Genomic DNA, 25797 nt, shown 5'->3' on the forward strand with positions numbered 1-25797 from the left:
TGTAACTGTTCTTGTAGGAACCAGTTCATTCTTTTCATTATGTACCACTGTCATGTCTCCCTTCTTGGGGACAACTTGGACAGGGCTTACCCAGGAACTATCAGAAATGGGATAAATAATCCCAGCCTCTAGTAATTTAGTAACCTCCTTCTGCACTACCTCCTTCATAGCTGGATTCAACCGCCTCTGTGGTTGAACCACTAGCTTAGCATCATCCTCCAACAGGATCTTGTGCATGCATCTGGCTGGGCTAATGCCCTTAAGATCACTTATGGACCACCTAAGATCTGTCTTGTGCGTCCTTAGCACTTGAATTAGTGCTTTCTCTTCCTGTGGATCTAAAGCAGAGCTTATGATTACTGGAAAAGTATTATTCTCTCCTAGAAATACATATTTTAGGGATGGTGGTAGTGGTTTGAGCTCAGGTTTGGGAGGTTTATCCTCTTCCTGAGGAGTTTTCAAAGGTTCTTCTGTTTTCTCTGGTTCCTCCAGATCAGGCTGAACATCTTTAAAGATGTCCTCTAACTCTGATTTGAGACTCTCAGTCATATTGACCTCTTCCACCAGGGAGTCAATAAGATCAATGCTCATGCAGTCTCTTGATGTGTTTGGATGCTGCATAGCTTTGACAGCATTCAACTTAAACTCATCCTCATTGACTCTTAGGGTTACCTCCCCTTTTTGGACATCAATGAGAGTTCGTCCAGTTGCTAGGAAGGGTCTTCCTAGAATGAGAGTTGCACTCTTGTGCTCCTCCATTTCCAGCACTACAAAGTTAGTGGGGAAGGCAAATAGCCTAACCTTGACAATCATGTCCTCAATTACGCCTGATGGAACTTTAATAGAGCCATCAGCAAGTTGGAGATATATTCGAGTTGGTTTGACTTCTTTAGTCAACCCAAGCTTCCTGATAGTGGATGCAGGTATTAGGTTGATACTTGCCCCAAGATCACATAAAGCTATCTTGGTACAAGCACCCTCTAATGTGCATGGTATCATAAAGCTTCCAGGATCTTTATGCTTCTCTGGTAAGCTTTTTAAAATGACTACACTACATTCTTTAGTGAGGAAAATGTTTTTAGTTTCCCTTCAATCCTTCTTCTAACTTAAGATCTCTTTCATGAACTTAGCATAAGAGGGTATTTGCTCAAGTGCCTATGCAAATTGAATCTTTATTTCAAGAGTCCTGAGATAGTCTGGAAAGCGGGCAAATTGTTTATCCTGTTCTGCTTGGCGGAGTTTCTGAGGATAAGGCATCTTAGCTTTGTATTCTTCAACTTTAGTTGCTGCAGGTTTATGTCCTACAGAAGTGGTTGGAGAAGCTTGCTCAAGGGAGTTGCTATCAACACTTGTAGGTGTCTGACCCCTTGCTGGTGTTTGAACGCCAGAACTGGTAGCTGAATGGGCATTTAACGCCAGATTGCTACCCTTTTCTGGTGTTTGAACGCCAGAATTGGATGCAGAGTGGGCGTTTAACGCCAGGTTACTGCCCTTTTGGCGTTTGAACGCCAGAATCATTCCTCTTTGGGCTCTTACTGTCCTCAGAGGGATTTTGGGCAGTGAATTGGTCATCCTCTGTTAGGTGTTCCTTTCTTGGCTTTCTGCTGCTTTGAGTTGAGGTATTCAATGTCTTTCTACTCCTTAGTTGAACAGCTTGGCATTCTTCAGTTAGTTGTTTAGATAACTGCTGTCTTGTCTGATCCAATTGTGCCTCCATGCTCTTGTTAGCATTTTTAGTATATTGCAACCATTTTTTGAATTCTGCTAACTGTTTTGTTAGAAATAGTAATTGCTGATTTAGTTTAGCAACTTGTTCTGGAGGACTAAGTTCAGTGGATACTGCTTTAGCCTCTTCTTTCATGGAGGACTAACTACTTAAGTACATATGCTGATTTCTAGCAACTGTATCAATGAGCTCTTGAGCCTCCTCAATTGTCTTTCTCATGTGTATAGATCCTCCATATGAGTGGCCTAGAGATATCTGGGCCTTTGCTGTAAGCCCGTAGTAGAAGATGTCTAACTGCACCCACTCTGAAAACATTTCAGAGGGGCATTTCCTTAGCATCTCTCTGTACCTCTCCCAGGTATCATAAAGAGATTCATTATCCTCTTGTTTAAAGCCTTGGATGTCCAGCCTTATCTGTGTCATCCTTTTTGGAGGGAAATATTGATTCAGGAATTTGTTTGACAACTGTTTCTATGTTCGTATGCTGGCCTTGGGTTGGTTGTTTAACCATCTCTTAGCTTGGTCTTTTACAGCAAATGGAAACAACAATAATCTGTAGACATCCTGATCCACTTCCTTATCACGTACTATGTCAACAATTTGTAAGAATGGTACCAGAAACTCAGTAGGTTCTTCCTGTGGAAGACCGAAATACTGGCAATTTTGCTGCACCATGATAATGAGCTGAGGATTTAACTCAAAATTATTGGCTCTGATGGAGGGTATACAGATACTACTTCCATATGAAGCCGTAATGGGGTTAGCATATGACCCCAGAGTGCTTCTGAACTGTTCATTTCCACTTAGGTCCATGATGGAGAAAGGGAGATAATGTGAATTGCAAATAAACAATTTTTTTCTCTCTCTTTTTTTTTTGAAAACTGAAATAAAAAGGAAAAAAATAAAATAAAATAAATGAAAAATTGAATATAAGTTTTGAGAATTAAGAAGGAAAAAAGAAATAAAAGAAATTAGAAAACTAAACTAATTAATTAATTAAAAAAGATTTGAAAATTTTTGGATATGATTTTCGAAAAATGGAGAGAGAGAAAGTGGTTAGGAAGTTTTGAAAAAGATATGTCTTAAAATTAAAGATACTTGTAAGAAAATAAATAAAAGAAAAGATTTGAAAAAGATATGATTTTAAAATTTGAGATTAGAAAAGATAAGATAAGATTTTGAAAAAGATATGATTTTTCAAAAAGATTTGAATTTTAAAATTTAAAACTAAGATAAGAAAAAAATAAAAATTTTAAAATAAAAAAATGATTTTTTTAAAGAAAAATTTGAAAATTCAATTAAAATAATGAGAAAAGATATTTTTGAATTTAATGTGGAAAGAGAAAAACAATAAAATGACACCAAACTTAGAATTTTTAGATCAAAACAAAGAAAACAAACAAGAAAACTTTGAATGTCAAGATGAACACCAAGAACACTTTGAAGATCAAGATGAACACCAAGAACAATTTTTGAAAATCTTTAGGAAAATAAAAACACAAAGGACACCAAACTTAAAAATTTTTATACTTTGGACACTAATAATTCAAAAATGCATAAGAAAAACAAGGAAAGACACAAAACAAGAAAAACTAAATATCAAACAAGGAAAATAAACAAGAACAACTTGAAGATCAAGAAAGAACACAATGTATATATTTTCGAAAAAATATTTAAGAAAAATTAAAACATGCAATTGACACAAGACTCAAACAAGAAATAATTTTTTTATTTTTTATTTTTTAAAAGAAAATAAAGGACTCAAAGTTAGTGACCCTAAACCAAAAAGATAAATTCTTCCTAATCTAAGTAACAAGATGAACCGTCAGTTGTCCAAACTTGAACAATCCCCGGCAACGGCGCCAAAAACTTGGTACGTGGAATCGTGATTTCACACTTTTCTCACAACTCCGCGCAGCTGACCAGCAAGTGCACTGGGTCATCCAAGTAATACCTTACGTGAGTAAGGGTCAATCCCACGGAGATTGCCGGCTTGAAGCAAGCTATGGTTATCTTATTATTCTTAGTCAGGATATCAATAACAATTCTTAGTTTTATTTGTAAAAAGTAAAAGAGCGTGAAATAAATGATACTCGTGTTCAGTGATGAGGAATAGGTTGAGGTTCCGGAGATGCTCTGTCTTCTGAATCGCTGCTTTCCTACTGTCTTCTTCTCCAAACGCACATGGCTCTTTCTATGGCAGGCTTTATGTTGGTGGATCACCGTTGTCAATGGCTACCATCCGTCCTCTCAGTGAAAATAGTCTGGCTACGATTCTCACCGCAGGGCTAATCATTTGTCAGTTCTCACTTGTGTTGGAATAAGATCCATTGATCCTTTTGCACACTGTCATTGCGCCCAACAATCGCGAGTTTGAAGCTCATCACAATCATCCCTTCCCAGATCCTACTCGGAATACCACAGACAAGGTTTAGACTTTTCGGATCTCAGGAATGCTGCCAATTGATTCTAGCCTCTACCACGAAGATGCTGATCTCACGAATTTGAATGCTCTATTGTCAGGAGAGGCAATCAACTCGTGAATCAGGAGTCTAAGAGATACACACTGAAGCTGTCGCCCAATGACTACGTTGAGCTCAGATAGAACAGAAGTGATTGTCAATCACACGTTCATGGAATTGAGAATGATGATGAGTGTCACGAATCATCACATTTATCATGGTGAAGTACGAGTGAATATCTTAGAATAGAGATAAGCGTAATTAAAGGAAAAACAGTAGTAATTGCATTAATTCATTGAGACACAGCAGAGCTCCTCACCCTCAACCATGGGGTTTAGAGACTCATTCTGTCAAAGGTACAATATGAAAGTGTAAAAAATGTCATGAGGTGCAAAATAAATCTCTAAAAGTAGTTTTTATACTAAACTAGTAGCCAAGGTTTACAGAGAATGAGTAACTAGATGTAGAGAGTGCAGAAATCCACTTCCGGGATCCACTTGGTGAGTGTTTGGGCTGAGCATCGTAGCTTTCACGTGCATGTGCTGTTTTGGAGTTAAACGCCAGCTTGGATGCCAGTTTGGGCGTTTAACTCCAGCTTTGGTGCCAGTTCTGGCGTTTTACGCCAGAAAAGGGTCTCTGGTGGGCACTTAAACACCAGTTTGGCCCATCAAATCTCGAGTAAAGTATGGATTATCATATATTTCTGGAAAGCCCAAGATGTCTACTTTCCAACACAATTGAGAGCGTGCCAATTGGGTTTTTGTAGCTCCAGAAAATCCACTTCGAGTGCAGGAGGATCAGAATCCAACAGCATCTGCAGTCCTTTTTCAGCCTCTGAATCAGATTTTTGCTCAGGTCCCTCAATTTCAGCCAGAAAATACATGATATTATAGAAAAATACACCAAATCATAGTAAAGTCAAAAAATGTGATTTTTGCATAAAAACTAATAAAAATATACTAAAAAGTAACTAAAATATACTAGAAACTACCTAAAAACAATGCCAAAAAGCGTATAAATTATCTGCTCATCAGTTAGTTCCTTAAAGGCCTAGTGGAAGTTGATGTGGATCTGGCATTGTCAACAGTTTTTTATTTGTTGTGATAAATCTCTAATCTTTTTTAGCATCTAAGAGAATGGAAAAGGTTGCCAATCGTTCCATGAGGACCTATATATGTTTCACCAACCTAGAATCAACATTTCTACCCCAACGTTGTGCATCTGATGCACCTTTAATTGCTGTTCCGAGGGTTACCTGAAACTGGAGGTCGATCTTAGATGAGATCTTCCGTACTGCTCGTAGTTGGTGTGTCCGGCAGGTGGATGACAGCCGGAGCTGGTACGTCCGACTTGTTGGACTGATGGTGCTACTGATCCTCTGTCACCGAAGGGTGGGGGGTACCTGCAAGGGACTCCGATGCTTAAGTTAGCAAGGGTATTAAGCAGGTTTTATGTAGAATCAGAGTATGAGTTATACCTGGGTGCTCCAGTGTATTTATAATGATGAGATGTGACCTTTTGGATAAGATAAGTTAGTTATCTTATCTTATCTTTATCTTTGAGTTGAGGTCAGCGTATCTTCAATGGAACCGCCTTTATCTCTATAGGCTTGGGTTGCCCTAGGATTTGGGCCGTGTTCCTCTGTTTGGGCCCTTTACTGGGCTCTCCTGTCGATTTGGCCGAGCTCTTTGAGAAGAGGTCGGCTAGTCGGACCTAAGGAGGTCGGTCGCTTTTATCGCCAATCATCCCGGGTCGGGTAACTCGACCCAGGGTTTACTTATAACTTGGGTTGACTTGGTCCGACTTCTGAACGTCGGCCAGTCTTTATGTTATTATTTTAGCTATCCGTAAGACCTCGTCAGGTTTTTTTTGGATTGCTTTCGATAACTTCTTACATTATTCTGTGTTCATCTTTGCCGATTTGTAGAAAGTAGTTGGCATCTTTAGATCGTCTTTTGGGTGAATTGCGTTTTCACCTTTATCGAACGGTTATCTTTATCGTGATCGTGCAGTGAAATTGTTTTTCACTTTCTGCCGATCTGTTGCTGGTGGACGAAATTGTGATCATCATTATATGTTCTTTGGATTTTGAATGAAAGCTTATTTATGGCACTGGTTGAATTCACAACTCCGTTCAACTAACCAGCAAGTGTACTGGGTCGTCCAAGTAATAAACCTTACGCGAGTAAGGGTCGATCCCACAGAGATTGTTGGTATGAAGCAAGCTATGGTCACCTTGTAAATCTCAGTTAGACAGATTAAAGGGTAATTGTGATTATTGGAATAAATAATAAATAAAAAGGAATAATAAAAGGGATAGAATACTTATGCAGATTCATTGGTGGGAATTTCAGATAAGCGGATGGAGATGCTGTGGAGTTCAAGGACGCCTGCTCTCCTACTGCTTCTACTCAATCCTTCTTACTCCTTTCCATGGCAAGCTTTGTATAGGGGTTCACCATCAGCGGTGGCTACTTTCAATCCTCTCGGGAAAATATCCTATACGGCTGTCACTCGCACAGCTAATCATCTGGAGGCATCACCCATGGTTGATGGCTACATCCCATCCTCGCAGTGAAAACTAATGCTCACGCACTCTGTCACAGTACGGCTAATCACTGGTTGGTTCCCGCGCCTACTGGAATAGAATCCCTTGATTCTTTTGCGTCTGTCACTAACGCCCAGCACTTGCAAGTTTGAAGCACGTCACAGTCATTCATTACCGGAATCCTACTCGGAATACCACAGACAAGGTTAGACTTTCCGGATTCCCAGGATCCTACTCGGAATACCACAGACAAGGTGAGACTTTCCGGATCCTCATAAATGCCGCCATCTATCTAGCTTATACCACAAAGATTCTGTTGGGGAATCTAAGAGATACACATTCAAGCTCTGTTGCATTTAGAACGGAAGTGGTTGTCAATCACGCGCATTCATAAGTGAGAATGATAATGAGGGTTATCTGACTCATCACATTCATCATGTTCTTGGGTACGAATGAATATCTTGGAATAAGAATAAGAGAGATTTGAATAAAAGAAAATAGAATTTCATTAATACTTGAGGTACAGCAGAGCTCCACACCCTTAATCTATGGTGTGCAGAAACTCCACCGTTGAAAATACATAAGTAGAAGAGGTTCAGGCATGGCCGAATGGCCAGCCCTCTCCATGATCAAGTGACCGAATATTCAAAGAGATTAAACTGTCAAAAGATGTCTAATACAATAGATAAATGTCCTATATATACTAGACTAGCTACTAGGGTTTACATGAGTAAGTAATTGATGCATAAATCCACTTCCGGGGCCCACTTGGTGTGTGCTTGGGCTGAGCTTGATCTATCCACGAGCTGAGGCTTCTCTTGGAGTTGAACTTCGAGTTATGACGTGTTTTGGGCGTTCAACTCCGGATCATGACGTTTTTCTGGCGTTTAACTCCAGACAGCAGCATGTACTTGGCGTTCAACGCCAAGTTACGTCGTCATTCTTCGAATAAAGTATGGACTATTATATATTGCTGGAAAGCCCTGGATGTCTACTTTCCAAAGCCGTTGAGAGCACGCCAATTGGAGTTCTGTAGCTCCAGAAAATCCATTTCGAGTGCAGGGAGGTCAGAATCCAACAGCATCAGCAGTCCTTTTGTCAGCCTTTTTCAGAGTTTTGCTCAAATCCCTCAATTTCAGTCAGAATTTACCTGAAATCACAGAAAAACACACAAACTCATAGTAAAGTCCAGAAATGTGAATTTAACATAAAAACTAAGGAAAACATCCCTAAAAGTAGCTTGAACTTACTAAAAACTACCTAAAAACAATGCCAAAAAGCGTATAAATTATCCGCTCATCACAACACCAAACTTAAATTGTTGCTTCTCCCCAAGCAACTGAAAATCAAATAGGATAAAAAGAAGAGAACATACTATAAATTCAAAATATCAATGAATATCAATTTAATTACATGAGCGGGACTTGTAGCTTTTTGCTTCTGAACAGTTTTGGCATCTCACTTTTTCCTTTGTAGTTTAGAGTGATTGGCGTCTCTGGGGACTTTGAATTTTGGATTGTGTTATTGAATTTCCTAATTTAAGCATGTTGATTCTTGAACACAGCTACTTATGAGTCTTGGCCGTGGCCCTAAGCACTTTGTTTTCCAGTATTACCACCGGATACATAAATGCCACAGACACATAAGTGGGTGAACCTTTTCAGATTGTGACTTAGCTTTGCTACAGTCCCCAGTTAGTGGTGTCCAGAGCTCTTAAGCACACTCTTTTGCTTTGGATCACGACTTTAACCACTCAGTCTCAAGCTTTTCACTTGGACCTTCATGACACAAGCACATGGTTAGGGACAGCTTGATTTAGCCGCTTAGGCCCGGATTTTATTTCCTTGGGCCCTCCTATCCATTAATGCTCAAAGCCTTGGATCCTTGCTACCCTTGCCTTTTGGTTTTAAGGGCTATTGGCTTTTTCTACTGCTCCTTCTTTTTCTATATACTCTTTTTTAGCTCCATTTTTTTTTGAATGCTTCTTCTTTTTCACTGCTTTTTCTTGCTTCAAGAATCAATTTCATGATTTTTCAGATCATCAATAACATTTCTCCTTGTTCATCATTCTTTCAAAAGCCAACAATTTTAACACTCATAAACAACAATATCAAAAGACATATGCACTATTCAATCATTCATTCAGAAAACAAAAGGTATTGTCACCACATCAACATAATTAAATTAAATTCAATAATAATTTCGAAATTCATGTACTTCTTGTTCTTTTGAATTAAAACATTTTTCTTTTAAGAGAGGTGAAGGATTAATGGAATTTATTCATAGCTTTAAGGCATGGTTACATACTAATGATCATGAAATAAAGACACAAAACATAGATGAACACAATAATTAAAAACCGAAAACAGAAAGAAATAAAGAACAAGGAATGAATCCACCTTTAGTGGCGTCTTCTTCTTGAAGGACCAATGATGTTCTTAAGCTCTTCTATGTCCCTTCCTTGCCTTTGTTGCTCCTCCCTCATTGCTCTTTGATCTTCTCTTATTTCTTGGAGAATGATGGAGTGTTCATGATGTTCCACCCTTAGTTGTTCAACATTATAGCTCAAATCTTCTAAGGAGGTATTGAGTTGCTCCCAATAATTGTTGGGAGGAAAGTGCATTCCTTGAGGCATTTGTTGATGATGAACTTCCTCATGTTCTTCTTGAGGGCCGTGAGGAACTTCTCTTGTTTGCTCCATCCTTTTCTTGGTGATGGGCTTGTCTTCTTCAATGGAGACGTCTCCATCTATGATAACTCCAGCTGAGTAACATAGATGGCAAATAAGGTGGGGGAAGGCTAGCCGTGCCATGTGTGAAGGCTTGTCGGCTATTTTGTAGAGTTCATTGGAGATGACTTCATGAACTTCTACTTCCTCTCCAATCATGATGCTATGAATCATGATGGCCCGATCCACAGTAACTTCAGATCGGTTGCTTGTAGGGATGATGGATCTTTGGATGAACTCCAACCATCCTCTAGCTACAGGCTTGAGGTCCAGTCTTCTTAGTTGGACCGGTTTGCCTTTGGAGTCTATTCTCCATTGGGTGCCTTCCACACAAATGTCCATTAGGACTTGGTCCAACCTTTGATTAAAGTTGACCCTTCTTGTGTAGGGGCGTTCATCACCTTGCATCATGGGTAAGTGAAACGCCAACCTCACATTTTCCGGACTGAAATCTAAGTATTTCCCCCGAACCATTGTGAGATAGTTCTTTGGATTCGGGTTCATACTTTGATCATGGTTCCTAGTGATCCATGCATTAGCATAGAACTCTTGAACCATCAATATTCCAACTTGTTGCATGGGGTTGGTTATGACTTCCCAACCTCTCCTTTGGATTTCATGTCGGATTTCCGGATACTCATTCTTTTTTAGCTTGAAAGGGACCTCAGGGATCACCTTCTTCTTTGCCACAACATCATAGAAGTGGTCTTGGTGGCTTTTGGAGATGAATCTCTCCTTCTCCCATGACTCGGAGGTGGAAGCTTTTGCTTTCCCTTTTCCTTTTCTTGAGGAAACTCCGGCCTTAGGTGCCATTGGTAATGGAAAAACAAAAAAAAAAGCTTATGCTTTTACCACACCAAACTTTAAATTTGCTCGCCCTCGAGCAAGAAAGAAAAGAATAGTAGAAGAAGAAGAAGAGAATATGGTAGAGAGGGAGAGAGTAGGTTCGGCTATATGGGAGAAGAAGGGATTTGTGTGGTGTGAAAATGAAGAAGAATGGGAGGTTATTTATAGGGAGAGGGAGGGTGGGAGTTCGGCCATTTTGGGTGGGAATGGGTGGGAAATTGAATTTGAATTTTATGAGGGTAGGTGAGGTTTATGGGGAAGGGGAGGTTGATGTGAATGGTGAATAGGGTAATTGGGAAGAGGAATTGAGGTGATTGATGAAGAATATTGGGAATTGTGACATGGGGTATTCACATCACAAAAAATAGGATTAGGAGGTAAGGTGGGAATATGGTAGGTGGGGATCCTGTGAGGTTCACAGATCCTGAGGTGATCCTGTGGGGTCCACAGATCCTGAGGTGTCAAGGAATTCCATCCCTGCACCAAATAGGCATGTAAAATGCCTTTGCACACCATTCTGGCGTTTAAACGCCCATTGGTGCACGTTCTGGGCGTTCAACGCCCATGTAATGCATGTTTCTGGGCGTTCAACGCCCATGTAATGCATGTTTCTGGCGTTGAACGCCAGTTTCATGCTTGTTCCTGGCGTTCAGCGCCAGTTTGTCCTCTCTGTGCACCATCCTGGCGTTTAACGCCAGGTTGTTGCTTGTTTTGGGCGTTCAGCGCCATAATGGTGCTCTGTTCTGGCGTTGAACGCCGGCCAGATGCACCTTACTGGCGTTGAACGCCAGTCTGCGCTACCTCCAGGGTGAAAAATTTTTTTCTTCTGTTTTTTGACTCTGTTTTTAATTTTTTTGATTTTTTTCGTGACTCCTCATGATCATGTACCTAATTAAACACAAAAATAACAAGGAAACAAAATAAAATAAAATTAGATAAATAAAATTGGGTTGCCTCCCAACAAGCGCTTCTTTAATGTCAATAGCTTGACAGTGGCTCTCATGGAGCCACATGGTGATCAGGTCAATTTAGTGTGTAGTCCCAACACCAAACTTAGAGTTTGGATATGGGGTTTGAACACCAAACTTAGAGTTTGGTTGTGGCCTCACAACACCAAACTTAGAGTTTGACTGTGTGGGCTCTTCTTGACTCTGAACTGAGAGAAGCTCTTCATGCTTACTCTCTTTTGTCACAGAGGGATGGCCATGTGCCTGAAACACAAGGTAGTCCCCATTCAATTGAAGGACTAACTCACCTCTGTTGACATCTATCACAGCTCCTGCTGTGGCTAGGAAAGGTCTTTCTAGGATGATGCATTCATCATCTTCCTTCCTAGTGTCTAGGATTATGAAATCAGTAGGGATGTAAAGGCCTTCAACCCTTACTAGCACGTCCTCCACTATTCCATAAGCTTGTCTTATGGACTTATCTGCCAATTGTAATGAGAACAAGGCAGGTTGTACCTCAATGATCCCCAGCTTTTCCATTACAGAGAGTGGCATAAGATTTATCCCTGACCCAAGATCACATAGAGCTTTTTCAAAGCTCATGGTGCCAATGGTGCAAGGTATTAAGAACTTGCCAGGATCTTGTTTCTTTTGAGGTAGAGTTCTCTGAATCCAAGTATCTAGTTCACTAATGAGCAAGGGAGGTTCACTTTCCCAAGTCTCATTACCAAACAGCTTGGCATTCAGCTTCATGATAGCTCCTAAGTATTGAGCAACTTGCTCTCCAGTCACATCTTCATTCTCTTCAGAGGATGAATATTCTTCAGAGCTCATGAATGGCAGAAGGAGATTTAAAGGAATCTCTATGGTCTTTAGATGAGCCTCAGATTCCTCAGGATCCTTAATAGGAAACTCCTTCTTGCTTGAGGAACGTCCCAGGAGGTCTTCCTCACTAGGATTTTCGTCCTCCTCCTCCCTTGTGCATTCGGCCATATTGACTATGTCAATGGCCTTGCACTCTCCTTTTGGATTTTCTTCTGTATTGCTTGGGATAACACTGGGAGGAGTTTCAATAACTTTCTTACTCAGCTGGCCCACTTGTGCTTCCAAATTTCTAATGGAGGATCTGGTTTCATTCATGAAACTGAAAGTGGCCTTTGATAGATCAGAGACTATATTGGCTAAATTAGAATTGTTTTGTTCAGAGTTCTCTGTCTGTTGCTGAGAAGATGATGGATATGGCTTACTATTGTTCAGCCTATTGCGTCCACCATTGTTAAAGCCTTGTTGAGGCTTTTGTTGATCCTTCCAGGAGAAATTTGGATGATTTCTCCATGATGAGTTGTAGGTGTTTCCATAAGGTTCACCCATGTAATTAACCTCTGCCATGGCAGGGTTCTCAGGATCATAAGCTTCTTCAGAAGCTGCCTCTCTAGTACTATTGGATGCATGTTGCAATCCATTCAGATTTTGAGAGATTATGTTGACCTGTTGAGTCAACACTTTGTTCTGAGCCAATATGGCATTCAGATCATCAATTTCAAGAACTCCTTTCTTCTGAGGTATCCCATTGTTCACGGAATTCCTCTCAGAAGTGTACATGAACTGGTTATTTGCAACCATGTCAATGAGCTCTTGAGCCTCTTCAGGCGTTTTCTTCAGGTGAATGGATCCACCTGCAGAATGGTCCAATGACATTTTCGAAAATTCAGAGAGACCATAATAGAATATATCTAATAGGGTCTGTTCATACCCTGACCGAGCTCTCCAAACTCGGGAAGTTCGCAGAAGGTCCGACCTCGTCCCAAAGGCCCACGCCTAAGGTCGGACCTCGGACAAATAAAGAAGAAGGCCCATCAAAAGGAACGAAGCCCAAAACCTAAAGGCCGAAAAAGGCCTAGGAAAGGCGGTTCCACAAAAGATAGAGATAAGACTCCCAAAGATAAGATAAGATAAGAATATCTTATCCAGGGAAGATCACGACCAACCACTATAAATACACTGGAGCACCCAGGTATAACTCATACTCTAATTCTACTCAATATCTGCTTGGACCCATGCTAACTTAAGCATCGGAGTGTCATTGCAGGTACAACCCCCAGCCGCTCAGCACACCAAGCTCGGGTCACGGAACCCCTACCTCGGGTCTTGCCAGACGACCGAGCTACACGTTTCAGGTAACCCTCGGAACATTGGCGCCGTTGCCGGGGACCCTGGAAGTCATCCCTTTACCATGGCGGACGACCCTCCCAACAATAACCACGCTACATCAGAACAAGAAGAGGAAATTGACACCGGAGAACGACCGGACAGCCCTCTATCACCACGCACTCCAGGAGGAAACAAACAGAATCGCCCAAAGACATCACTTCCACAAAATCCCGAAAAAGAAGAGAGCTCAGAAATTCTAGAAGCAGTACGGGCACAGCAAAACCGACTGAAACAACTCGAAGAGGACATAAAAAAGCAGAAAGAAACTGAACAAGATTTGAGAAGGGAAGCTCGCAAGCGCAGAGAGTTAGAAGAAAAGCTGCGGAAGATAGAGGCCGAGTTGAAAGACCGGACGAAACGCGGCACCACCCCCGAAAACAACCATGATCCCTTCACGCAAGAGATCATGAAGGAGAAGGTACCGCGAAACTTCAAACCACCTGATATGGATCTCTACGACGGCACCACCGACCCAAGTCACCACCTCAGCAACTTCCGAAGCAGAATGTACCTGGTCGACGCCTCCGACGCGATTCGGTGCAAAGCCTTCCCCACCACTCTCACCAAGTCGGCCATGAAGTGGTTCGACAACCTGCCACCATGATCAATCTCCAGCTTCGAGGACCTAACCAAGAAATTCCTAACAAGGTTCTCTATTCAAAAGGACAAGGCAAAACATGCCCCCAGTTTACTCGGGATCAAACAGGGTAACCAAGAAACTCTCCGAGAATACATGGAGCGATTCAACAAAGCCTGCCTGGACATACAACACTTGCCCACTGAAGCAGCCATCATGGGACTAGCAAACGGCCTAAAAGAAGGACCATTTAGCCAATCCCTATCCAAACGATACCCGACCTCCTTATACGAGGTGCAAGAGCGGGCAGAAAAATATATCAACATGGAGGAAACCTCCCAGCTAAGAGACTCTTCTAGGAAGGAATCAACCTACCCACTCCGAGACCGAGATCGAGAACAGAAAAAGAAAGAAGAGTCCAACTCGGACAAACCACGGAAGTACCATAGCTACACTCCCCTCCGAGTTTCCCTGGTAGACGTCTACAGAGAAGTATGCCACACCGAAAAAATCCCACCGCCCCGACCTTTAAAACACAAGAGAGCGGGGAGAGATCGGTCCGAATACTGTGAATACCACAAGCTCTACGGTCATTCTACTAATGACTGCCACGACCTGAAGAATGTTATAGAAAAGCTAGCCAGAGAAGGAAAACTTGACAGATACATAGCGGAAAAAGGAGAAGAGACCAAAAAGAGAAGGAGGGGAGATAACGAGGATCGGGCCGAACAGACCCTGCAAACCCCTGAAAGGCACATACACATGATAAACGGAGGTTTTGCAGGCGGAGGAACATCCAGATCCTCGCGAAAAAGACACCTCAAAGAGATCTATCATGTCCGAGAAGACAATCCCCTGCCCGAGCTGCCAACCATCTCATTTACCCAAGAAGATGCTCAGGGGATAATACCCGGCCACGACGATCCTATGGTGATCACCATTATCCTAGCAAACGCCAACTTACATCGAACCCTGATTGACCAAGGAAGCTCAGCAGATATCCTGTTCAAAGCGGCCTTCGACAAGCTCGGACTTGAAGAAAAAGAGCTAAAGGCCTATCCCTCCGACCTATTTGGGCTAGGGGACACCCCGATCCACCCCTTAGGATACATCTCGCTACACACTACCTTCGGAAGAGGCGAGCAATCTAAAACGTTAAGCATCGACTACATTATAGTCGACGTTACCTCAGCATACAATGCCCTCATTGGGCGACCAACCCTAAACAGACTGGCAGCTGTGGTCTCAACCCCACACCTCTGTATGAAGTTCCCTACCGCAAAGGGAATCGCCACCCTAAAAGGCGACCAAAAATTAGCACGGCGATGCTACAACGAAAGTCTAAGCCTAAAAGGGAAAGAAGTCAACACAATAGAACTCGGGCGAGTTCAAACCCGAGAAGACCTTCGGCCACAACCAGAGGGAGAAACCGAAAGGATCCAAATCGGGAACACACCTGAAAAAGTAACAAACATTGGAGCAAACCTCGAAGCAGGCCTAAAGGAGGAACTCATAACCCTCTTAAGGAGAATTCCGACCTCTTCGCCTGGAAGGCCTCCGACATGCCAGGCATAAGTCCCGACCTGATGTGCCATAAGCTATCAGTATACCCGGGATCCAGACCCGTCCAACAGAGACGCCGGAAGCTCGGACCCGAGCGCATGCAGGCAATAGAAGAACAGGTACAAGCACTGCTAGATGCAGGATTCATTAGGGAAGTAAAATATCCCCTATGTCTCGCAAACGTGGTCCTGGTAAAAAAGCCCAACGGAAAATGGAGGATGTGCGTCGATTACACGGATCTCAACAAAGCCTGCCCCAAAGACCCATATCCACTACCAAACATCGACGCCTTAGTCGACGCAGCCTCAGGCTACAGATATCTCTCCTTCATGGATGCATACTCGGGATACAATCAAATCCCAATGTACGGACCCGACCAAGAAAAGACCTCGTTCATAACCCCAAGGGCAAACTACTGCTACGTAGTAATGCCCTTCGGGCTGAAGAACGCCGGGGCAACCTACCAGAGGCTAATGAACAAAGTATTCTCAGAGCACATCGGGCTACAGCTAGAAGTGTACGTCGACGATATGCTGGTAAAGACACAAGAAGACAGAAACTTGGTTCCCGACCTCACAAGTGTCTTCGGCACCCTCAGGAAACACAACATGAGACTTAACCCGACCAAGTGCACCTTCGCCGCAGAAGCCGGAAAGTTCTTAGGCTTCATGCTGACTCAAAGAGGCATCGAAGCAAACCCGGACAAATGCCAAGCGATACTCAAAATGAAGAGCCCGACGTGTGTCAAAGAAGTACAACAACTAAATGGAAGGCTAGCCGCCCTATCAAGATTCTTGGCAGGATCAGCGATAAAATCACTACCTCTCTACTCACTCCTAAAGAAAGGGAAACCCTTCTCATGGACCCCGGAGTGCGAAAAAGCCTTCCAAGAATTCAAGGAATTCCTCGGGCAGCCACCAATCCTAACCCGACCTTTAAAAGGGGAAGAGCTCGTATTATACCTCTCGGTCGGACATCGGGCAGTTGCTTCAGCATTAATACGAGAAAATGACCAAGGACAACACCCCATATACTTCGTAAGCAAGGCACTACAAGGGGCCGAATTAAACTATCAGAAAATAGAGAAATTCGCCTACGCCCTAGTATTCACGGCTCGGAGGCTCCGTCCCTACTTTCAAGCCCACACCATCAAAGTCCGGATGAACCAACCCATGAGACACATCCTACAAAAAACAGACATGGCAGGACGAATCCTACAATGGGCGGTGGAACTGTCCGAGTTCGACCTCCACTATGAAGCCCGGACTGCCATAAAATCTCAATATCTAGCCGACTTCATCGCAGAATATACTGAGACCCCGGGAACCCCACTCTCGTGGAATCTGTATGTCGACGGGTCCTCAAACAAAACAGGAAGCGGAGCCGGTGTTATACTCGAAAGCGACCAAGGAACACGGATAGAGCTATCCTTAAAATTCGAGTTCCAGGCTTCAAACAACCAAGCCGAATACGAGGCCCTACTAGCAGGACTAAAGCTAGCCGAAGAGGTCGGAGCCCAGAGAATCACGATCTTCAGCGACTCCCAGGTCGTCACATCACAAGTAAATGGAAGTTACCAGGCCAAAGACCCTACTATGAAAAAATACCTGGACCAAACACAGGCACAATTACGACACTTCCCGGAAATACAAATCCAGCACATACCTCGGGAACAAAATGCCCGGGCAGACTCCCTCTCGAAGCTCGCTAGCACCAAGCCCGGAGGCAACAACAGAAGTCTTCTCCAAGAAACCCTACAATCTCCCTCCGTGCTAAGAGAGGAAGAAACGTTAAATATATCCAACCAACAGCAAGGATGGATGACCCCCATACTCAACTACCTGAAGTCAGGGACTCTCCCCATAGAAAGAAAAGAAGCTAAAAGGCTTACAAAGGACGCCCAGAATTATACGCTAATTCACGACGTATTATACAGAAGAGGATTCTCAAACCCCCTCCTTAGGTGCGTTCCGACCTCAGAAACAAAGGGCGTCCTCGAAGAAGTCCACGAAGGCATGTGTGGGAACCATCTCGGAGCTCGGGCACTATCCAAGAAAGTAGTCAGGGCCGGGTTCTACTGGCCGACCTTACAAAGAGACGCGACAGAGTTTGTGAAAATATGCCCCCCTGCCAAAAACACGCCAATTTTTACAAGGCACCGCCCGAAGACCTTATCAGCATCACTGCGCCATGGCCCTTCGCAAAATGGGGACTCGACCTACTCGGCCCGTTTCCACAAGGACCGGGGCAAGTCAAATACCTCATAGTAGGGGTCGACTACTTCACAAAGTGGATCGAAGCCGAACCCTTAGCCACTATTACGGCTCAGAAAAGCCGTAAATTCCTATACAAAAACATCGTCACGAGGTTCGGAGTCCCCTACTCCATCACAACAGACAATGGAACACAGTTCACGGACACAAGTTTTCAGAACTTGGTGGCCGAACTAAAAATCAAACAGCAATTCACATCGGTCGAGCACCCACAAGCCAATGGACAAGCAGAGGCTGCAAATAAAGTCATCTTGGCCGGGTTAAAGCGAAGACTCCAAGAGGCCAAAGGGGCGTGGGCCGACGAACTCCCCCAGGTACTATGGGCATATCGGACAACCCCGCACTCTACAACGGGAGAATCCCCATTCCGGCTAGCTTACGGGATGGAGGCAATGATTCCTATCGAAATAGATGAAGGGTCGCCCAGAGTCATCTTCTACAACGAAAGAGGCAACCCACAGGCACAAAGGGAAGAACTCGACCTCCTCCCCGAGGTCCGAGAAAGAGCCCGAATCCGAAAAACGCAAAAAATCATTTGCCAAGAGACCATACAAGGTCGGCAAAGATAAAGCGACGAGGTTCAAATTAATGTGAGAAGTTATAAAGTAACTCTGAAATGGCTCGAAAAGCCAAATAAAAAAGAGGTTACAAAAATAACTTAAAAAGGCCGACCAAACGACGTAGTCGGACCCAACAAAGGGAAAAGTTATAAAGTAACTCTAAAATGGCTCAAAAAGCCAAATAAAAAGAGATTACAGAAATAACTCAAAAGAACCGACCAACGACAAAGTCGGACCTAACAAAAAGGAGGTACTCGAGCACCCGATGTCCGAGAAAAAGCTCGGCCAGAGAAAGAAGCCTTAAAACGGCAAGAACCAGGATTTCGAAAAACGCTTACTAAAAAGTTGCTTTACAAAAAGCAACTAAAAAGTACAAAGCGAAAAGAACGAAATCGAAAGAAGTTTCAAAACGCTAGCTAAAAGTTGTTATCCGAAAACAACTAAAAAGCACGAAAGCGGAGACATAAAGTCAAAACGCTAGCTAAAAAGTTGTTATCCGAAAAACAACTAAAAAGCACGAAAGCGGAGACATAAAGTCAAAACGCTAGCTAAAAAGTTGTTATCCGAAAAACAACTAAAAAGCACGAAAGCGGAGACATAAAGTCAAAACGCTAGCTAAAAAGTTGTTATCCGAAAAACAACTAAAAAGCACGAAAGCGGAGACATAAAGTCAAAACGCTAGCTAAAAAGTTGTTATCGAAAACAACTAAAAGCACGAAAGCGGAGACATAAAGTCAAAACGCTAGCTAAAAAGTTGTTATCCGAAAAACAACTAAAAAGCACGAAAGCGGAGACATAAAAAACGCTAGCTAAAAAGTTGTTATCCGAAAAACAACTAAAAAGCACGGAAGCGGAAACATAAAGTCAAAACGCTAGCTAAAAAGTTGTTATCCGAAAAACAACTAAAAAGCACGAAAGCGGAAACATAAAGTCAAAACGCTAGCTAAAAAGTTGTTATCCGAAAAATAACTAAAAAGCACGAAGGCAGAAACCAAAGGTCAAAACACAAACACCGCATAATAAAGTCACCACAAGTGGCTAAATAAAAGCAAAAGGTGTCCAAAAGTGTTCACAAAAGCCATCCAACAAAAAGCCCACAGGCCGGGCAAACCACTAAAAAGATCACAGAGGATCAAGGTCCTTTCCGGTCTCCGCATCAACAGAAGGCTGCGGAGGGAACATCGAAATCGGGACTGCATCGACAGCACCATCATCCCGGCTTGAAACCTCCACACCAGATCTATCCTCAGCCAAAGGTGAAGTCGGGTTCACAACCGGAACCTCGGGGTCGGACACCGGAGCCTTGTGGTCGGACACCGGAACCTCATCCTCGGCAGGAGCAGGAATAATCTTTCCCTCCACAACAATGTTTTCCGTACTGAATAAGCTCAGATCCAGGTCGGGAGCAAGAACCCGGACCTGATCCCTCAAATTCACAAACATAGCATCCATACCCTTGGCCACATTATCTTCCAGCTCGTAAAAATCATCCCGAGCAGACTGCAACTTCTCCTTCGTCTCCACAAGCTCGGCATACAGCTTAGTATAGTTCTCCGTCGCCACCCTCGCCATCTCCTCAGATGTCTTTGCCGCCGCCACAGCCGCGGTGGCCCTAGTTTTCTCTTCCTCCAAAGAGGCCTCCAGCTCAGTAATCCTGGCAGCCTTTAGTTGACTAATCTTATCAAGCTCGGACCGTGCCTTCTCAAGTCGGGAGCTGGTCGCCCCAAGGGGAGCTTTCTTGAACTCCCGAGCAATAGCGGCATGAAGACTAGCCATCCGAACACAGCTCCGCGCCATATACTGAAAGTGATGCTCCATAGACGCATCATCAGTAGAAATAAAGGTCTGGGGGAGAATGTGCTGCTCAATCCAACCAAGAGCGTCAAAATCCTTATCATTGAAACCGGCAAGCTCTTGAGAGGTCTTCTGTTTCTTGGGGGGAGGACCCGAGGTCGAAGACGGGGAAAGGTGACCGGGTCCGGAGGTCGGAGGATCTTGAGTTATAGCTCGGAACTGAGGAGTCGGAATGGTCTTCGACCGAGTCTGAACACCCACGGTAGTCTTCTGCGGAGAAGATCGGCAGAAGCCTCAGCCTCGATATTCCGAGCAGCCGCAGACTTCTTCGACCGACGAAGGAACTTCATGGAATCAGCCTGAGAAGACATCTCTGCAGAAACAAAAGAAAGGGATTATCACAACAGAAAAACCTCCAAAACGAAGCCAAAATACTAAGATGAAATCTCAAAGAGGTCGGGAACTACCTAACTCGGAACGGAGAAGGCTTGGATCTCCCAACATTTTCTTCGTATCCAAGTGAGGTGCCCGACCCCATAAACTGCTCAACACACCCACAAAAGCCTGCTCCACCTCATCTAGACTCTCAAAAGTATACTTAACCGACACTACATTCTCCTGCCAACAAAGAGGAAAAGAAGGCTCCCCACTCTCATCTAGAAAGAAAGGTCGGACATCTCCCGCAGCCCGGACCTTGAAATAGTAGTTCTTGAAATCATGAAACGACTCATCATACAAGGTACAAAACTTCTTTCCCTGGTTAGCCCTAAAAGAGACCCAGGACACCTTCCCAGCACCCGACCCCGGCTTCGTCAACACGAACAGATAGGAAAAAAGAGAAACAGAAGGGGAGACGCCCAAAAACTGACACAAAAGTTGAAACAGCTTTAAAAACGCCCAAGAATTTGGATGGAGTTGCGTAGGGGCAAGGTTACAAGACCAAAGGACCTCGGACTCCAAGTCGGTAAAAGGAAGTCGTACACCCAGCTTAGAGAAAAACAATCGTAAGCATAAAAGAATAGCTTCTCGGAACTTTCTAAAGGCGGGAAGCACACTCTCTCCTCGGACTCCGGGGCTACTAGCTCATAATCCCGCTCAGACTCCCTGTTCTCACAAATACTACACTCCCTACGGAACCTAACTAGATACTCAGAATCTACAACAGAAGGGACCCTTAGAGGAACAGGATCTACCCAACCAAGACCACTCGGAATCTTGGTCGACATTGCTTGAAACACCTTTCGAGACATAAAAAATCTTGCCTACAAAGAAGAATACAACAGCAAGCCAAAAATTACATAATAGGCAGACAGCAAAAAACCCATTCAGCAGAAGCAAGAAAACAAAAGTTCTTTTAGAAGAAAAAATGCAGTAACCCGAAAACAAAGTACCAAGAGAAAAGAGCCCCCCCCACATACAAACAACCAAAACAATGGCGGCGCCTCTTTTCGGGGCAACCCCAGCATAGAAGAAAAAGAAACAAAAGCATATGTGCACAGCGAAAGTAAAGACGAGAAACAAACCTGGAAGAAAGGAAGAAGACGACGAGCTCCGATGCAAGAAGAACGAAAACAGCGGCGCAGAGGAAACCCCGAAAAACAACGCACAGAAAGAATCGGAAAAGAAGAACAGAGAGAAAGAAGGAAGATGCTCGAAAGAGAGGTGGCGAAAAACCCAGAAAAAGGGAAAGGGAACAGAATAAACAAAGAAAATGAGGAAAGGGGCAAATAAATAATACCTTCACAGAGCCCGAACGGAAATCGAGGAGAAACGGTAAAAAGCAATAAATGCTGAAACGGCCATTTTCAAATTTTGAAAAGACGACTATGCCCGAGCTCGACCTCTCAAAAGGACGAACTCGGACAGGGGCACTGTTCATACCCTGACCGAGCTCTCCAAACTCGGGAAGTTCGCAGAAGGTCCGACCTCGTCCCAAAGGCCCACGCCTAAGGTCGGACCTCGGATAAATAAAGAAGAAGGCCCATCAAAAGGAACGAAGCCCAAAACCTAAAGGCCGAAAAAGGCCTAGGAAAGGCGGTTCCACAAAAGATAGAGATAAGACTCCCAAAGATAAGATAAGATAAGAATATCTTATCCAGGGAAGATCACGACCAACCACTATAAATACACTGGAGCACCCAGGTATAACTCATACTCTAATTCTACTCAATATCTGCTTGGACCCATGCTAACTTAAGCATCGGAGTGTCATTGCAGGTACAACCCCCAGCCGCTCAGCACACCAAGCTCGGGTCACGGAACCCCTACCTCGGGTCTTGCCAGACGATCGAGCTACACGTTTCAGGTAACCCTCGGAACAGGGTCCATTCTGAAAACATGTCAGAGGGACATCTTTTGGTCAACTGCTTGTATCTTTCCCAAGCTTCATAGAGGGATTCACCATCTTTTTGTTTGAAGGTTTGAACATCCACTCTTAGCTTGCTCAGCTTTTGAGGAGGAAAGAATTTATCCAAGAAGGCAGTGACCAGCTTATCCCATGAGTCCAGGCTATCCTTGGGTTGTGAATCCAACCATATTCTAGCTCTGTCTCTTACAGCAAAAAGGAAAAGCATGAGTCTGTAGACTTCAGGATCAACTCCATTTGTCTTTACAGTCTCACAGATCTGCAAGAACTCAGTTAAGAACTGATAAGGATCTTCAGATGGAAGTCCATAAAATTTGCAGTTTTGTTGCATTAAAGCAACTAGTTGAGGCTTAAGCTCAAATTTATTGGCTCCAATGGCAGGAATGGAGATGCTTCTTCCATCAAACTTGGACGTTGGCTTTGTGAAGTCACCAAGCATTCTCCTTGCATTATTATCATTATTATTTGCGGCTGCCATGTCTTTCTCTTGTTCGAAAATTTCTAGAAGGTTTCTTCTGGATTGTTGTAATTTAGCTTCTCTTAATTTTCTCTTCAGGGTCCTTTCAGGTTCTGGATCTATTTCAACAAGAGTGCCTTTATCCTTGTTCCTGCTCATATGAAAGAGAAGAAAACAAGAAAAGAAAGAGAAATCCTCTATGTCACAGTATAGAGATTCCTTTATGTTAGTAGAAAAAGAAGGGAGTAGAAGAATGAAGAAGAGGGTTCGGATTTTTGGATGAAGAGAGGTGAAGAGAAGTGTTAGTAATTAAATAATTAAATAGAAGAAGAAAAGAGAAGAGAAATTTCGAAAATAATTTTGAAAAAGAGGTTAGTAATTTTCGAAAATTCAAAATAAAATATAATTGAAATTAAAATTTAAAACAATTAATTAATTAAAAAGAATTTTTGAAAAAGAGAGAGATATTTTCGAAAATTAGAGAGGGAAAAGTAGTTAGGTGGTTTTGAAAAAGATAAGAAACAAACAAAAAGTTAGTTAGTTGATTGAAAAGATTTGAAATCAAATTTAAAAAGATAAGAGGATAAGAAGTTAGATAAGATACTTTGAAATCAAATTTTGAAAAAAGATAAAGTCTTTGAAAAAGATAAGATAAAAAGATAAAAAGATTTTTAAGAAAAAGATATTTTGAAAAAGATTTAATTTTTAAAATTACTTAACTAACAAGAAACTACAAGATAAGATTCTAGAACTTAAAGATTGAACCTTTCTTAACAAGAAAGTAACAAACTTCAAATTTTTGAACCAATCACATTAATTGTTAGCTAATTTTCGAAAATATGATGTACAGATAAGGAAAAGATTTTGAAAATAATTTGAAAAATGTTTTTGAAATTTTCGAAAAATAGAAAAAATGAAAAAGATATGATTTTTGAAAAAATATTTTGAAAAGATAAGATTTTTAAAATTTGAAATTTTGACTTGACTTGTTAGAAACAACTAATTTTGAAAATTTTTGACCAAGTCAACCCAAAATTTCGAAATTTTGGAGGGAAATAAGGAAAAGATATTTTTGATTTTTAAATTTTTAAAGAAAAACACAAAAATGACCCAAAACATGAAAATTTTGGATCAAGACACAAGATGCATGCAAGAACACTATGAATGTCAAGATGAACACCAAGAACACTTTGAAGATCATGATGAACATCAAGAACACAATTTTGAAAAAATTTTTGATGCAAAGAAAACATGCAAGACACCAAACTTAGAAATCTTTAATGTATGGACTCTAACAAACGAAAAATGCATATGAAAAACAACAAACAACACAAATCAAGAAAACATCAAGATCAAACAAGAGGACTTATCAAGAACAACTTGAAGATCATGAAGAACACTATGAATGCATGGGATTTTCGAAAAAATGCAAGAAAAATTTTTAAAAGCATGCAATTGACACCAAACTTAAAAATTGACTCAAGATTCAAACAAGAAACACAAACTATTTTTGGTTTTTATGATTTTGTGATTTTTTTGTATTTTTATTAATTTTTTTTCGAAAATATAGTTTGGAAAACGAAAAATAAAAAGAAAAATTTTGAAAAAGATTTTTGAAAAGAAAATTACCTAATCTGAGCAACAAGATGAACCGTCAGTTGTCCATACTCGAACAATCCCCGGCAACGGCGCCAAAAACTTGGTGGACGAAATTGTGATCATCATTATATGTTCTTTGGATTTTGAATGAAAGCTTATTTATGGCACTGGTTGAATTCACAACTCCGTTCAACTAACCAGCAAGTGTACTGGGTCGTCCAAGTAATAAACCTTACGCGAGTAAGGGTCGATCCCACAGAGATTGTTGGTATGAAGCAAGCTATGGTCACCTTGTAAATCTCAGTTAGACAGATTAAAGGGTAATTGTGATTATTGGAATAAATAATAAATAAAAAGGAATAATAAAAGGGATAGAATACTTATGCAGATTCATTGGTGGGAATTTCAGATAAGCGGATGGAGATGCTGTGGAGTTCAAGGACGCCTGCTCTCCTACTGCTTCTACTCAATCCTTCTTACTCCTTTCCATGGCAAGCTTTGTATAGTGGTTCACCATCAGCGGTGGCTACTTTCAATCCTCTCGGGAAAATATCCTATGCGGCTGTCACTCGCACAGCTAATCATCTGGAGGCATCACCCATGGTTGATGGCTACATCCCATCCTCGCAGTGAAAACTAATGCTCACGCACTCTGTCACAGTACGGCTAATCACTAGTTGGTTCCCACGCCTACCGGAATAGAATCCCTTGATTCTTTTGCGTCTGTCACTAACGCCCAGCACTTGCAAGTTTGAAGCACGTCACAGTCATTCATTACCGGAATCCTACTCGGAATACCACAGACAAGGTTAGACTTTCCGGATTCCCAGGATCCTACTCGGAATACCACAGACAAGGTGAGACTTTCCAGATCCTCATAAATGCCGCCATCTATCTAGCTTATACCACGAAGATTCTGTTGGGGAATCTAAGAGATACACATTCAAGCTCTGTTGCATGTAGAACGGAAGTGGTTGTCAATCATGCGCATTCATAAGTGAGAATGATAATGAGGGTTATCTGACTCATCACATTCATCATGTTCTTGGGTACGAATGAATATCTTGGAATAAGAATAAGAGAGATTTGAATAAAAGAAAATAGAATTTCATTAATACTTGAGGTACAGCAGAGCTCCACA

General features: G+C 42.3%; 1 non-coding gene across 1 annotated transcript; it reads left to right on the forward strand.

Moving 5' to 3' along the window:
- Positions 1 to 22568: 22568 nt before the first annotated feature.
- Positions 22569 to 22676, forward strand: LOC130984339 (small nucleolar RNA R71). The gene has a single exon (XR_009088280.1). It is a non-coding gene; the product is annotated as a small nucleolar RNA R71 (small nucleolar RNA).
- Positions 22677 to 25797: the final 3121 nt, after the last annotated feature.

The sequence above is a fragment of the Arachis stenosperma genome, chromosome 5, assembly GCF_014773155.1.
Source record: "Arachis stenosperma cultivar V10309 chromosome 5, arast.V10309.gnm1.PFL2, whole genome shotgun sequence".
NCBI lineage: Eukaryota > Viridiplantae > Streptophyta > Magnoliopsida > Fabales > Fabaceae > Arachis > Arachis stenosperma.